At 48.5% G+C, this 15,110-nt stretch overlaps 1 protein-coding gene across 16 annotated transcripts in view; it reads left to right on the forward strand.

Moving 5' to 3' along the window:
• Positions 1–12,831: 12,831 nt before the first annotated feature.
• The window catches only part of LOC123764978 (electroneutral sodium bicarbonate exchanger 1), a 151,801-nt gene continuing 149,522 nt past the window's right edge, over positions 12,832–15,110 (forward strand). For all 16 annotated transcript variants that reach the window (XM_069333379.1, XM_069333371.1, XM_069333380.1 and 13 more), the window contains exon 1: positions 12,832–12,989. The gene's annotated coding sequence lies outside the window, so the exon portion shown is untranslated. The remainder of the gene's footprint in view (positions 12,990–15,110) is intronic.

Consider the following 15,110-nt stretch of genomic DNA (forward strand, 5'->3'; position numbering starts at 1 on the left):
GCAACTCCAGCTTTTAATCTTTTTGTTTTTGTTGCCGGCGTGTCTCAACAACCCGTGCTGGACACCCCGGTGTAGTGGGCGTCCCGCCTTCATGTTGTTTCATCGTCCTCTCACCCCCCGATAATGATTCCCACCTTCCGCTTCCCCCGCATTAATCTGCAGTGATGTGCCCTCTACGTCCACTTTCTCTTCCTTCGCAGAATCATTCCACTGCCCTCCCTCCCTCCCTCCCTTGGCCCCCCCCCATCCACGAATGAATGGTATACTCTCAGTTTTTTCTCTCCTTCTTCCTCTTCTTTGATTTATCTTGTTGATTTTAAGCTTCTTTTAGATGTTTTATCTGACCCTGAGTTCCCATTGTGGGACTTTAGCAACAGATCTGTAAGTTTTTGGTTTTTGTTTACTAACACCGACGGCTGTCTTTTAGAATCCTTAATCATTTATTGCAGTGGTTTCCAGCCCGGGGGGGGGGTCCTTACAACCCCCCCCTCGGGGTCCAAGGGGCCCATGAAAGAATTTAAAGAGACCCATGGGACCAGCAGAATGTAGTGTATTGTACTCTAACACACTGAGCACCGCACATGAGAGTGTTACACTGACTGTCACGTGTTACCACTCACGGGCAGTTGTACCTGTGAATGGTGAGGGCTTGTGACACGCGGAGGTCTCTCGTTGTTCTCTCTTGTAATCAAGAGAAAACAACAAGATCCCATGGAGTAATCAGCCAATTACTCCATGGGATAACTGGGATCTATCAGTTGATTTTGTAAATGCGCCCAAGAAAGATAGTGTACACTCTACATTATTAAAACAGTTAACACTGAAAAGTATCACTGAAAGTACTCAGGGTATGGGTAACGATGTGTATCAGTGCTATACCGACGACTCTGTAGAAGAAGGTGGACGATGTACCGGATGTGCATGTCATATATTTGAACAATCTTCTCTCGTACATACAGCAATGAAGCGCGTCAATGACTGGGCAAGTACAACTCAAACCGAACTTGCAGGCATATACCTTGCCACTGAATTTGTAAAAGACAAAGGCAGTGGACTTATATACTGTGACTCGCAGAGTACACTCCTGGCATTGAACGCACATAGTAATAACACCCAGAAAATAGTCAGTGATATTCGAATGAATGTTTTAGCTGCTAAAGAAAAGAGGTTTGAAATTAAATTCCTATGGATACCATCACATGTTGGCATCTCAAGGCATGACACTGTTGATATGCTTGCAAAGACAGCCTGTAGAAAACCAGTGGTAGAAACTGATATGAGTGTTTCATTAGCAGTGACAAAGAGAATACTTAAACAAATATCTAATGAAGATCTCACCGACCTAACAAATTCACAAAGACCTGAAAGTTGTAGCATTAAATATTATAGTAGATATCGTGAGGAGACATTCACATATGGGACTAATAGAACAAGAACCCGGCAATGTGATGTTATAGTGGCCAGAATACGCCTGGGATATAGACGTATCTGGCAGCTTTCTCAAAACCCAAAACCCATTACATCACAATGTGTCAACTTTGTGAAAGAGAAAACATGCACTCTCTTGAACATTATATTGTAGAATGTCCCATATTGGCTGACTTTCGCCCTCCTGGGCTAAGGTATGCTGAACTGTGTAATTACTATATGAGTACTGGAACACTTGATATATTGGACTTGTACCCAAGATTGACCACGTAATGTATCAATTGTACAATGAATGTATGTGATGTAACTATATAACTTGAGTTTGTGAAAGCACCTTAATCATCTTCAGTGATTAAGTGCTTAATTGCACACTAGTTTCTGTATGAGCTATCTCACCCTGTCAGAGTAAAAGAGACAAATGTATGTGAATGCATGTGTGTGTGTATATATGTATATGTACGTATATGTGTGTGTGTATGTGTATAAAGTATATATGGAAGCTGATCAGAATTCCATTTCACCTTTGTAAATGCTTAATGACACTATGTAAAAGACACATCGAACACTTTATGTAGGGCATACGTAAATCTGTGTATTTATGTATTTACATATGTAGCTTAGCCTAGCATTTTAAAAGCACTACAATCACCTTCTGTGGTTGATTGTTCAATAAACCCTTGAACTATATGTTTAACACATCTCTAACCCTGTCCATGGAGGACAGAAGAAAGTGTATATATGCTGGTTAGCATTGTTAATATGCGGCCACGTCTGTGGTAGAAAATAATAATAATAATAAAAACGGGATGAGTGAGGCTGCCCAATAACCTCACCCTCCGGGCCTAAATATACAAATGATCCCAGAGTGCACCACACCAGCCTGCCTGCTCCGTTACATCAACCAACTGTGCACAACATCACTCTCTGTAAACACAACACAGTGCTAGACCTCAGCTATGCTGAGTCATGCATACAAAATTTATCATACAACACTTTTGATGTCAGCAACTACCCGACCTCCACTCTGAAGGTGCTGACACCATGTAAACACACACACCTGGTACTTAACGACACAACCAGGCCTATTACAACCAACCAGGTACTCTACGGTACTCTACAGGAACTTCTCTTTCTACCACAGACGTGGCTATACAATGCTAACTGACACATGTACATTTTCCTCTGGCCTCCATGGACTGGGAGAGGTCTGTAAGACATCACATTGTGTAATGGGTGACTGAGCACTCCATCTCAGATGACTCTAGTGCTTGGATAATGCTAACCAAGATACGTGCTCACGTGTGTGACACACACACACACACACACACACACACTAGCAGGCACACACGGCTCTACGTTGCTCTACACACACTTACCAAACTGGTGACGCGGCTCCGAGTCAAGGTTGTGGGCACCAGTTGCGTAGTTAACACTAGTAGGGTCTAAGGCCTCACGAAAGTACCGGACCCTCTACGTCGCCGCTACTCTCTTCATAAACCTAATCTAACCTAAGCTAACTCAACCTAACCTAACCTAGCCCAATCCAACCCATCCTAAATAAGTAATTATCAAAGAAGGCACCAAGCCACCAACCCAACCCTAGCCTAACACGACCTAACGTTACCTAACCTAATGTAAAAAAAAATGAGATTGTTGATTGATGAAGATTAAGCCACCACAAGAGGTGGCACGGGCATGAATAACCCGTAAGTGGTAGATGTTGGAAGTGAATGTGATGTTTGGTCGAGAAACATCTTCAAGTGTCTCTAAGTCTGGTCAACCAAACTGACAGTTGTTGTTGCTGTTGTAGATTTAGCTACTGGGAAAAAAAAGTTGCAAGTAGCACGGGCTATGGTGAGCCCGTAGTGGACTTACCTGGCACAGGAGCGGGGCTGTGTAGCGGAACTGTGATATGAGTGATAAAGATTCAGCCACATTAGAGGTAAGTGGAGGCTGTTTGAAGCCATTACCAGCACCAGTAGCTGATGCTGTTGATGTGAGCATGAATGGGGGTGTGGAAAGGCAGTGAGAGACATTTTGTTGTCATATATATATATATATACGGTGTGGAGGAGTGAGTGAGAAGGCTCAGGTTTCCCATGGTAATGGTCTTCAAGGTTGTATTAGCGGCCGGGAGTGTTGCACAATGGGGTGAGGCACCGCTCATCTAACACTCTAGTTATCCGATTAACAATTTAGTAAATACAATGATTATGATTGTTGGAGGATGGGTTTGAATAAGATTATTAACGTGTACAACAGAAGAATGAGCAGAGTGTAATGTGGAGGCGTCGCGAAGTTTGTCACTTGTGAAATGGTGCGGGTGTGTAGGGCAGCGGCTGACGTCAGAGGGCAGTAGCAGTCAATGAGGACACCAAGACGAGCCTGACGGACTCATTGTTTCTCATTGAGGGACGAGTGTGAGGTGGAGTGCCTGGCTCCCTCTGGTGGCACTGGGGTCAACTAATGTCTTGTTCGACGGTGGAACAGTGCCACGCCAGGGTGGAGGCAGGCACCTGTGGACGCCACACTCCCTGTGGGAGTACACTCTCAGAGTACACGGTGCCACACTCCCTGTGGGAGTACACTCTCAGAGTACACGGTGCCACACTCCCTGTGGGAGTACACTCTCAGAGTACACGGTGCCACACTCCCTGTGGGAGCACACTCTCAGAGTACACGGTGCCACACTCCCTGTGGGAGCACACTCTCAGAGTACACGGTGCCACACTCCCTGTGTGAGTACACTCTCAGAGTACACGGTGCCACACTCCCTGTGTGAGTACACTCTCAGAGTACACGGTGCCACACTCCCTGTGGGAGCACACTCTCAGAGTACACTGTGCCACACTCCCTGTGGGAGCACACTCTCAGAGTACACGGTGCCACACTCCCTGTGTGAGTACACTCTCAGAGTACACGGTGCCACACTCCCTGTGGGAGCACACTCTCAGAGTACACTGTGCCACACTCCCTGTGGGAGCACACTCTCAGAGTACACGGTGCCACACTCCCTGTGTGAGTACACTCTCAGAGTACACAAGTAGAAGAGACGACGTTGCAATGCTGATGTGAGATCATTGCGCAAGAGTACATACCGGGACAATACCGGCATTAATACTTGACAACAGTGGCATTAATCTGCAATCATTACCATCACGCTGGTGTGAGGGGGGGCGGGGGGGGGGGAGGTGTGGCCCCACACACCCACCCTACTCACAATACTTTTGTTGTTCTTGTTGTATTAACACATATAGGTACATGTGCATTTGTGCAGCTGCCCTAGACTATATGAAGGGGAGTACAGTGTGTCAAAAAGCTAGCTACGTGATGCTAAAAATCCCCATCACACAGGATGGTTAGTTATACAGGGGCCATATGGTTATAAATAGGAGCTGCTTCGTATGAGCCAATAGGCCTTCTGCAGTTACCTTTGTTCTTATGTTCTTATATGTTCAGTAGCCTGCACTGGCAAATTGGTATGCAATATGAGGATATCTTCAAGAACACGAGAGTGAATAAAGTAATTGCTAAGCTCCAGGTACCTCATGCCAACTGGTCTGAATGGTCTGATTACTGGGCATTCAGTGATGTAGTGTGGGAGATCGTGCCACTGTTCCTGCTCACAGAGTGTGCACCTGGAGTGCTCAGGATTGGCAGATCCGTCACCTGTAGCCACCTGCCACAGTACATGCACCGTCCCTATGCATCTCTGTCTCTCTGTGGCACACTCACCCCTCATTCTGGTCCTTGTCTCTGTGGCACACTGGGAGTTTACAGTGGACCTGTCTCTGTGTCAGGCTGGGAGCTGCGTGGGGTCCTTGCCGCTGTGGCACGCCCACAGTCTGCTGTGCGGACCGTTCTCTAGACTCGCCACTTCATAAAAAATCTAACCTGTTAACCTGGCCATCAACGTACGAGCCCAAGCAACCCACCTAACCTATCGGTCCCGACGCATAGAAAACGCATTTGTAATGTTGGTTAACATAACGTCAAAAACTCGACCTACTAGTTGAGAGAACCGGTTGACTTGTGATTCTTACCCAAGTATGCCTGAAGGTCAGACGCTGTCACCCCCTAACTCCTCCTACGAATTAACCCATAGTCTAAGATGGCGTTCTTTTGTCCCTATACCTGCTTCCTCTTGTCATGCCCACACCCTAGACTACCTGCTGCTTCCTCTTGTCATGCCCACACCCTAGACTACCTGCTGCTTCCTCTTGTCATGCCCACACCCTAGACTACCTGCTGCTTCCTCTTGTCATACCCACACCCTAGACTACCTGCTGCTTCCTCTTGTCATGCCCACACCCTAGACTACCTGCTGCTTCCTCTTGTCATGCCCACACCCTAGACTACCTGCTGCTTCCTCTTGTCATACCCACACCCTAGACTACCTGCTGCTTCCTCTTGTTATGCCCACACCCTAGACTACCTGCTGCTTCCTCTTGTCATGCCCACACCCTAGACTACCTGCTGCTTCCTCTTGTCATGCCCACACCCTAGACTACCTGCTGCTTCCTCTTGTCATACCCACACCCTAGACTACCTGCTGCTTCCTCTTGTCATGCCCACACCCTAGACTACCTGCTGCTTCCTCTTGTTATACCCACACCCTAGACTACCTGCTGCTTCCTCTTGTCATACCCACACCCTAGACTACCTGCTGCTTCCTCTTGTCATACCCACACCCTAGACTACCTGCTGCTTCCTCTTGTCATGCCCACACCCTAGACTACCTGCTGCTTCCTCTTGTCATGCCCACACCCTAGACTACCTGCTGCTTCCTCTTGTCATGCCCACACCCTAGACTACCTGCTGCTTCCTCTGTCATGCCCACACCCTAGACTACCTGCTGCTTCCTCTTGTCATACCCACACCCTAGACTACCTGCTGCTTCCTCTTGTCATGCCCACACCCTAGACTACCTGCTGCTTCCTCTTGTCATGCCCACACCCTAGACTACCTGCTGCTTCCTCTTGTCATACCCACACCCTAGACTACCTGCTGCTTCCTCTTGTTATGCCCACACCCTAGACTACCTGCTGCTTCCTCTTGTCATGCCCACACCCTAGACTACCTGCTGCTTCCTCTTGTCATGCCCACACCCTAGACTACCTGCTGCTTCCTCTTGTCATACCCACACCCTAGACTACCTGCTGCTTCCTCTTGTCATGCCCACACCCTAGACTACCTGCTGCTTCCTCTTGTTATACCCACACCCTAGACTACCTGCTGCTTCCTCTTGTCATACCCACACTCTAGACTACCTGCTGCTTCCTCTTGTCATACCCACACCCTAGACTACCTGCTGCTTCCTCTTGTCATGCCCACACCCTAGACTACCTGCTGCTTCCTCTTGTCATGCCCACACCCTAGACTACCTGCTGCTTCCTCTTGTCATGCCCACACCCTAGACTACCTGCTGCTTCCTCTGTCATACCCACACCCTAGACTACCTGCTGCTTCCTCTTGTCATACCCACACCCTAGACTACCTGCTGCTTCCTCTTGTCATACCCACACCCTAGACTACCTTCCTTCTCTATCATGTACTCACCTAATTGCGCTTACGGGGGTTGAGCTCTGGCTCTTTGGTCCCGCCTCTCAACTGTCAATCAACTGGTGTACAGATTCCTGAGCCTACTGGGCTCTATCATATCTACACTTGAAACTGTGTATGGAGTCAGCCTCCACCACATCACTGCCTAATGCATTCAATTTATTAACTACTCTGACACTGAAAAAATTCTTTCTAATGTCTCTGTGGCTCATCTGGGTACTAAGTTTCCACCTGTGTCCCCTTGTTCGTGTCCCACCCGCGCTGAAGAGTTTATCTTTGTCCACCCTGTCAATTCCCCTGAGAATTTTGTAGGTGGTTATCATGTCTCCCCTTACTCTGCTGTTTCCAGGGACGTGAGGTTCAGCTCCTTTAGCCTTTCCTCGTAGCTCAATCCTCTCAGTTCCGGGACGAGCCTGGTGGCATACCGCTGAATCTTCTTTAACTTTGTCTTGTGTTTAACTAGGTATGGACTCCAGGCTGGAGCTGCATATTCCAGGATTGGTCTGACATAAGTGGTATATAGGGTCCTGAACGATTCCTTACGCAAGTTTCTAAAGGCAGTTCTTGTGTTGGCCAGTCTAGCATATGCCGCTGATGATATCCTTTTGATGTGGGTCTCTGGGGACAGGTCCAGTGTGATATCAACCCCCAGATCTGTCTCTCTATTTGACTCTTGCAGGATTTCACCTCCCAGATGGTACCTTATGTTCAGCCTCCTGCTCCCTTCGCCTAATTTCATTACCTTACACTTTCTTGAGTTGAACTTTAGCAGACATTTTCTAGACCATTCCTTCAGTTTGTCCAGGTCATCCTGTAGTCTCTGTCTATCTTCATCCGTCTTGATTCTTCTCATAATTTTTGCATCATCAGATTGTGTGTGTATGTGTGTGTGTATGTGTATGTGTGTGTGTGTGTGTGTGTGTGTGTGTGTGTGTGTGTGTGTGTGTGTGTGTGTGTGTGTGTGTGTGTGTGTGTGTGTGTGTGTGTGTGTGTGTGTTGAGTCGAGCGTCGGCTCCTACGCCACATTTTTAAAACATTAAATATTTCTGTGTTATTACTCAGTTCTCATATTTATTCTAATCATACTTACATTGATACTGGCACAAGTGTGTGTGGGTTTAGAGATACAGGTGTGTGTGTAATTACTTAAGTGTTATTACCTAAGTGTAGTTACAGGATGATAGCTACGCTCGTGGTGTCCCGTCTTCCCAGTACTCTTTGTCGTATAACGCTTTGAAACTCCTGACGGTTTTGGCCTCCACCACCTTCCCACTAAGCGTGTTCCAACCGTCTACCACTCTGCAAAAGAAAACTTTCTAATGTTTTTCGGCAACTTTGTTTCCTTAGCTTGAATCTGTGTCCTCTTGTTTGTGATGTTACGGGTTTCAGGAATTCTTCCTTGTCAGTTTGCCTGGAGTTGTCTAGCTGTGTCACGACGATCACTGTGTGTGTGTACTCACCTAATTGTACTCACCTAATTGTGCTTGCGGGGGTTGAGCTCTGGCTCTTTGGTCCCGCCTCTCAACCGTCAATCAACAGGTGTACAGATTCCTGAGCCTATTGGGCTCTATCATATCTACATTTGAAACTGTGAATGGAGTCAGCCTCCACCACATCACTTCCTAATGCATTCCATTTGCTAACTACTCTGACACTGAAAAAGTTCTTTCTAACGTCTCTGTGGCTCATTTGGGTACTCAGCTTCCACCTGTGTCCCCTTGTTCGCGTCCCACCAGTGTTGAAAAGTTCGTCCTTGTTTACCCGGTCGATTCCCCTGAGGATTTTGTAGGTTGTGATCATGTCCCCCCTTACTCTTCTGTCTTCCAGTGTCGTGAGGTGCATTTCCCGCAGCCTTTCCTCATAACTCATGCCTCTTAGTTCTGGGACTAGTCTAGTAGCATACCTTTGGACTTTTTCCAGCTTCGTCTTGTGCTTGACAAGGTACGGGCTCCATGCTGGGGCCGCATACTCCAGGATTGGTCTTACATATGTGGTGTACAAGATTCTGAATGATTCCTTACACAGGTTCCTGAACGCCGTTCTGATGTTAGCCAGCCTCGCATATGCCGCAGACGTTATTCTCTTTATGTGTGTGTGTGTGTGTGTGTGTGTGTGTGTGTGTGTGTGTGTGTGTGTGTGTGTGTGTGTGTGTGTGTGTGTGTGTGTGTGTGTGTGTGTGTGTGTGTGTGTGTGTGTGTGTGTGTGTGTGTGTGTGTGTGCTCACCTAGTTGTGTCTGCAGGATCGAGCATTGACTCTTGGATCCCGCCTTTCGAGCATCGGTTGTTTACAGCAATGACTCCTGTCCTATTTCCCTATCATACCTGGTTTTAAAATTATGAATAGTATTTGCTTCCACAACCTGTTCCTGAAGTGCATTCCATTTCCCCACTACTCTCACGCTAAAAGAAAACTTCCTAACATCTCTGTGACTCATCTGAGTTTCAAGCTTCCATCCATGTCCTCTCGTTCTGTTACTATTCCGTGTGAACATTTCGTCTATGTCCACTCTGTCAATTCCTCTGAGTATCTTATACGTTCCTATCATGTCCCCCCTCTCCCTTCTTCTTTCTAGTGTCGTAAGGCACAGTTCCCTCAGGCGCTCTTCATACCCCATCCCTCGTAGCTCTGGGACGAGTCTCGTTGCAAACCTCTGAACCTTTTCCAGTTTCATTATATGCTTCTTCAGATGGGGACTCCATGATGAGGCGGCATACTCTAAGACTGGCCTTACGTAGGCAGTGTAAAGCGCCCTAAATGCCTCCTTACTTAGGTTTCTGAATGATGTTCTAACTTTTGCCAGTGTAGAGTACGCTGCTGTCGTTATCCTATTAATATGTGCCTCAGGAGATAGATTAGGTGTTACGTCCACCCCCAGTTCTCTTTCACGCGTCGTTACAGGTAGGCTGTTCCCCTTCATTGTGTACTGTCCCTTTGGTCTCCTATCTCCTAGTCCCATTTCCATAACTTTACATTTGCTCGTGTTGAATTCTAGTAGCCATTTCTACTGTGTGTGTGTGTGTGTGTGTGTGTGTGTGTGTGTGTGTGTGTGTGTGTGTGTGTGTGTGTGTGTGTGTGTGTGTACTCACCTATATGTACTCACCTATATGTGCTTGCAGGATCGAGCATTGACTCTTGGATCCCGCCTTTCTAGCTATCGGTTGTTTACAGCAATGACTCCTGTCCCATTTCCCTATCATACCTAGTTTTAAAAGTATGAATAGTATTTGCTTCCACAACCTGTTCCCCAAGTGCATTCCATTTTTCTACTACTCTCACGCTAAAAGAAAACTTCCTAACATCTCTGTGACTCATCTGAGTTTCCAGTTTCCACCCATGTCCCCTCGTTCTGTTATTATTACGTGTGAACATTTCATCTATTTCCACTTTGTCAATTCCCCTGAGTATTTTATATGTCCCTATCATATCTCCTCTCTCCCTTCTTTTCTCTAGTGTCGTAAGGTTCAGTTCCTTCAGCCGCTCTTCATATCCCATCCCTCGTAGCTCTGGGACAAGCCTCGTCGCAAACCTCTGAACCTTCTCCAGTTTCTTTATGTGTTTCTTCAGGTGGGGGCTCCATGATGGCGCGGCATACTCTAAGACGGGTCTCACGTAGGCAGTGTAAAGCGCCCTAAAAGCTTCCTCATTTAGGTTTCTGAATGAAGTTCTAATTTTCGCCAGTGTAGAGTACGCTGCTGTCGTTATCCTATTTATATGTGCCTCAGGAGTTAGATTGGGTGTCACATCCACTCCCAGGTCTCTTTCTCGAATCGTTACAGGTAGGCTGTTCCCCTTCATTGTGTACTGTCCCTTTGGTCTCCTGTCACCTGATCCCATTTCCATAACTTTACATTTACTGGTGTTAAACTCCAGTAGCCATTTCTCTGACCATCTCTGCAGCCTGTGTAAGTCCTCTTGGAGGATCCTACAATCCTCGTCTGTCACAACTCTTCTCATTAATTTTGCGTCATCTGCAAACATTGACATGTATGATTCCACTCCTGTAAACATATCATTTACGTAAATTAGAAAGAGGATTGGTCCCAGCACCGATCCTTGAGGTACTCCACTTGTTACTGTTCGCCAGTCCGACTTTTCGCCCCTTACCATTACCCTCTGGCTCCTTCCTGTTAGGTAGTTCTTCACCCATACTAGGGCCTTTCCGCTTACTCCTGCCTGCCTCTCAAGTTTGTATAGCAGTCTCATGTGCGGTACCGTATCAAAGGCCTTTTGGCAGTCAAGAAATATGCAGTCTGCCCAGCCTTCTCTGTCCTGCCTTATCCTTGTTACTTTATCATAGAATTCTAAAAGGTTTGTTAGGCATGATTTCCCTGTCCAGAACCCATGTTGGTGCTTGTTTACAAACCCAATGCTCTCCAGGTGCTCAACAAGTCTTAGCCTAATTATTCTTTCAAGTATTTTGCAGGGGATGCTTGTCAGTGATACGGGTCTGTAGTTAAGTGCCTCCTCCCTATCCCCCTTTTTGAAAATCGGTACGACATTTGCCTCCTTCCAGCAACTGGGCAATTCTCCCGACATAAGTGACTCATTGAAGATCATTGCCAGAGGCACGCTGAGAGCCTGCGCTGCCTCTTTAAGTATCCACGGTGATACTTTGTCTGGTCCAACAGCTTTATTTGCATCCAGTGTTGTCAACTGTTTCATTACATCCTCTGCTGTCACCTCTATATCTGATAGTCTTTCATCTTGGGTAATCTCTTCTAACAATGGGAGCTGCTCAGGCTCGGTAGTGAACACTCCATGGAATTTTGCATTCAGTACCTCGCAGATTTCCTTGTCGCTTTCTGTATATGCCCCTTCTGTTTTCCTCAGTCTTGTCACTTGGTCATTTACCGACATCTTCCTTCTTATATGGCTATGTAGTAATTTTGGTTGCTTTTTCGCTTTGACTGCAATATCGTTCTCATAATTTCTTTCCGACACTCGTCTTATGTTAATGTAATCATTCCTAGCTCTGTTACATCTAATCCTGTTGTCCTCTGTCCTTTGTCTTCTGTACTTCCTCCACTCCCTCCTGCTTCTCACCTTTGCTTCCTGACACTGTCTATTAAACCATGGGTTATTATATTCCCTCCTGCTTTTTTTCTTTATTGTTGGAATAAATCTATCTTCAGCCTCCTTGCATTTCAATATGACTTGGGTCATCATACCTTGCACTGTTTTTCCTCTAAGTTCTTCCTCCCACTGCACTTCTCCCAGGTAGTGTGTGTGTGTGTGTGTGTGTGTGTGTGTGTGTGTGTGTGTGTGCGTGTGTGTGTGTGTGTGTGTGTGTGTGTGTGTGTGTGTGTGTGTGTGTGTGTGTGTGTGTGTGTGTGTGTGTGTGTGTATACTCACCTAGTTGTGCTTGCAGGGGTTGAGCTCTGCTCTTTGGTCCCGCCTCTGAACTGTCAATCAACTGGTGTACAGGTTCCTAAGCCAATTGGACTCTATCATGTCTACATTTGAAACGGTATATGGGGTCTGGACGCATATGTGCGTACGTGTGTGTGTACTTGTGTGTGTGTGTGTGTACACACGTGTACGCGTGAACATGTGTTAGCATATATATGTGAGTTATGATTATGCATAATAAAACTAGGATCATTAAAGGTATATAATAACGGTGGTGTGGAGGTGAGGGTGGAGGAGAGAGAGGGCCGGGAGGCTGAGGTGTGTGTGGGGGAGTGCAGGTCGGCCGCTCCTGCAACGTTACTCTCAGGTGATGGTTGGGGTACTAAAGCAGTACCTTTAACCTGGCTACCAGGCCAGCCGGGCCGAGAAGCACGTGTTCGACGAAGCATTGTGAGAGCGTCCGGTAGGGAGAGAGACGCCGCATGATATTGTGGCTACGGGTCGGGGGTTGGCGACGCTTGGCCGCGGTCCGGCGCGGGACCTCCGTCAGTCTCCCGCGCGCATGTGCACCAGGAGGAGCTCTGCACGCGCGCTCTACACACTCCTCGCATATTGTGTGTGTGTGCACTCATAACATAACAGCTTTCTGGTGAGTTGTCCGCCATCACTCACTCATCATCATCCTCTACGCTTTCTGTGTCATAAGTTCCTGCCTCAAGATGCGACGCCGGTGTGCTCCTTGGGGGAAATACCTGCAGGAGTTTTATATCGATTTTTGTATGAAACTTAGAGAGTATAGAAGCATAGAGAGAAGGAGTTATGTGCGTTAACGTGAGGAGTGGTGGTGTGAGTTGGGGCCGTGGGTGGACGTCACCCCGGCGGCGGCCACAGCTGCTGCTCCTGCTGTAAACGTTGGAGGTATATCAGGTCACCTGCGCCGCCCCCGCCCCCCCCACCCTCGTCCTATACCACACACTGGGGTGGTGGTCGCCTGTGGCTGTGTCCCTCACAGCTGCTCAGCCTCAGTCATCAACACCCGTCGCTATAGGCAGTGCGGGAGTCGGCATCCGGAGAGGAAGGTCGGGTGCACGCGTATAACCTAAGTCCTTCCTGACTTTGTCACGTTAGCACTGCAGGCCGGGGACACACTTGGGAGGGGGTGCTGGGGGAGTGTGTTATGGTGGGTGCTGGGGGAGTGTGTTGTGGTGGGTGCTGGGGGAGTGTGTTGTGGTGGGTGCTGGGGGAGTGTGTTATGGTGGGTGCTGGGGGAGTGTGTTATGGTGGGTGCTGGGGGAGTGTGTTGTGGGGGGGGGAGGGGTTCTCATGCACTCAAGGGATCTTATGAGCGGCTGAGCTTTAAGATCATCCATATGGGTGAGCGTTAAGCCAGAGAGGCTGCGGTATTACATCCTTGCCGGTAGGGTGGATGGCTGAGAGCCGCCACACACTTGAGTCTCTCCTCCCTTATGAACGGCACGTTGACAGGGGCCAGTGTGAGCCACAAGTCTCCGGGGGATGGCGGCTCCGTCATCAATGTTAGCGGGATGCACCTGAGTAAGGGAGGGCGGTGCAGCTCTGGTTGGGGGGGGGAGGGGGGGAAACATGAGCTCAATGTCTCCATAGACCTTCCCTACCCCTGGAGGGGAACCCCCTCACGACCCTGACGGACAAGAGTGGTGCCCTGGTGGTACCCGCTGGTCGGCCTTAATACGGGCCCTTGGTGTCGTTGCCACACACTATAGGTGAAAGTCACTAGAATAGACCTGACCACCCTGGCGACCCTTGGCCCCCAGCCCGGCCAACATGCACCATACCTCACCACTACCACCAGTCACCATGCTTGGCTGCCTTACTTTACTGCGTGTGTTATGGTCCCCCAGACCCGTCCTGTGAGTGGTAGTGGTCCCCCAGACCCGTCCTGTGAGTGGTAGTGGTCCCACAGACCCGTCCTGTGAGTGGTAGTGGTCCCCAGGTTCGTCCTGTGAGTGGTAGTGGTCCCCAGGTTCGTCCTGTGAGTGGTAGTAGTCCCCAGGTTCGTCCTGTGAGTGGTAGTGGTCCCCCAGACCCGTCATGTGAGTGGTAGTGGTCCCCAGGTTCGTCCTGTGAGTGGTAGTGGTCCCCAGGTTCGTCCTGTGAGTGGTAGTGGTCCCCCAGACCCGTCCTGTGAGTGGTAGTGGTCCCCAGGTTCGTCCTGTGAGTGGTAGTGGTCCCCCAGACCCGTCCTGTGAGTGGTAGTGGTCCCCAGACCCGTCCTGTGAGTGGTAGTGGTCCCCCAGACCCGTCCTGTGAGTGGTAGTGGTCCCCAGACCCGTCCTGTGAGTGGTAGTGGTCCCCCAGACCCGTCCTGTGAGTGGTAGTGGTCCCCAGACCCGTCCTGTGAGTGGTAGTTGTCCCCCAGACCCGTCCTGTGAGTGGTAGTGGTCCCCCAGACCCGTCCTGTGAGTGGTAGTGGTCCCCAGACCCGTCCTGTGAGTGGTAGTGGTCCCCAGACCCGTCCTGTGAGTGGTAGTGGACCCCAAGTCCGTCCTGTGAGTGGTAGTGGTCCCCCAAGTCCGTCCTGTGAGTGGTAGTGGACATCAAACCCATCTTGTGAATAGTTGCGGGTAAAAAGGTTACAGAGGTTCATAACGGTTTCAGGAGCTGAGCCCCAAAATTCGCTTATTATTTAATCAACTTATTATTTATTTTGCCTCAGTTACAGCAAGTTACATCACTGATGAATTAAGTTACCCAGAGAGTACTAATTGTGTACTCTGGGTACTCTGTGTGT

Source organism: Procambarus clarkii, chromosome 29, assembly GCF_040958095.1.
Source record: "Procambarus clarkii isolate CNS0578487 chromosome 29, FALCON_Pclarkii_2.0, whole genome shotgun sequence".
Taxonomy (NCBI): Eukaryota; Metazoa; Arthropoda; class Malacostraca; order Decapoda; family Cambaridae; genus Procambarus; species Procambarus clarkii.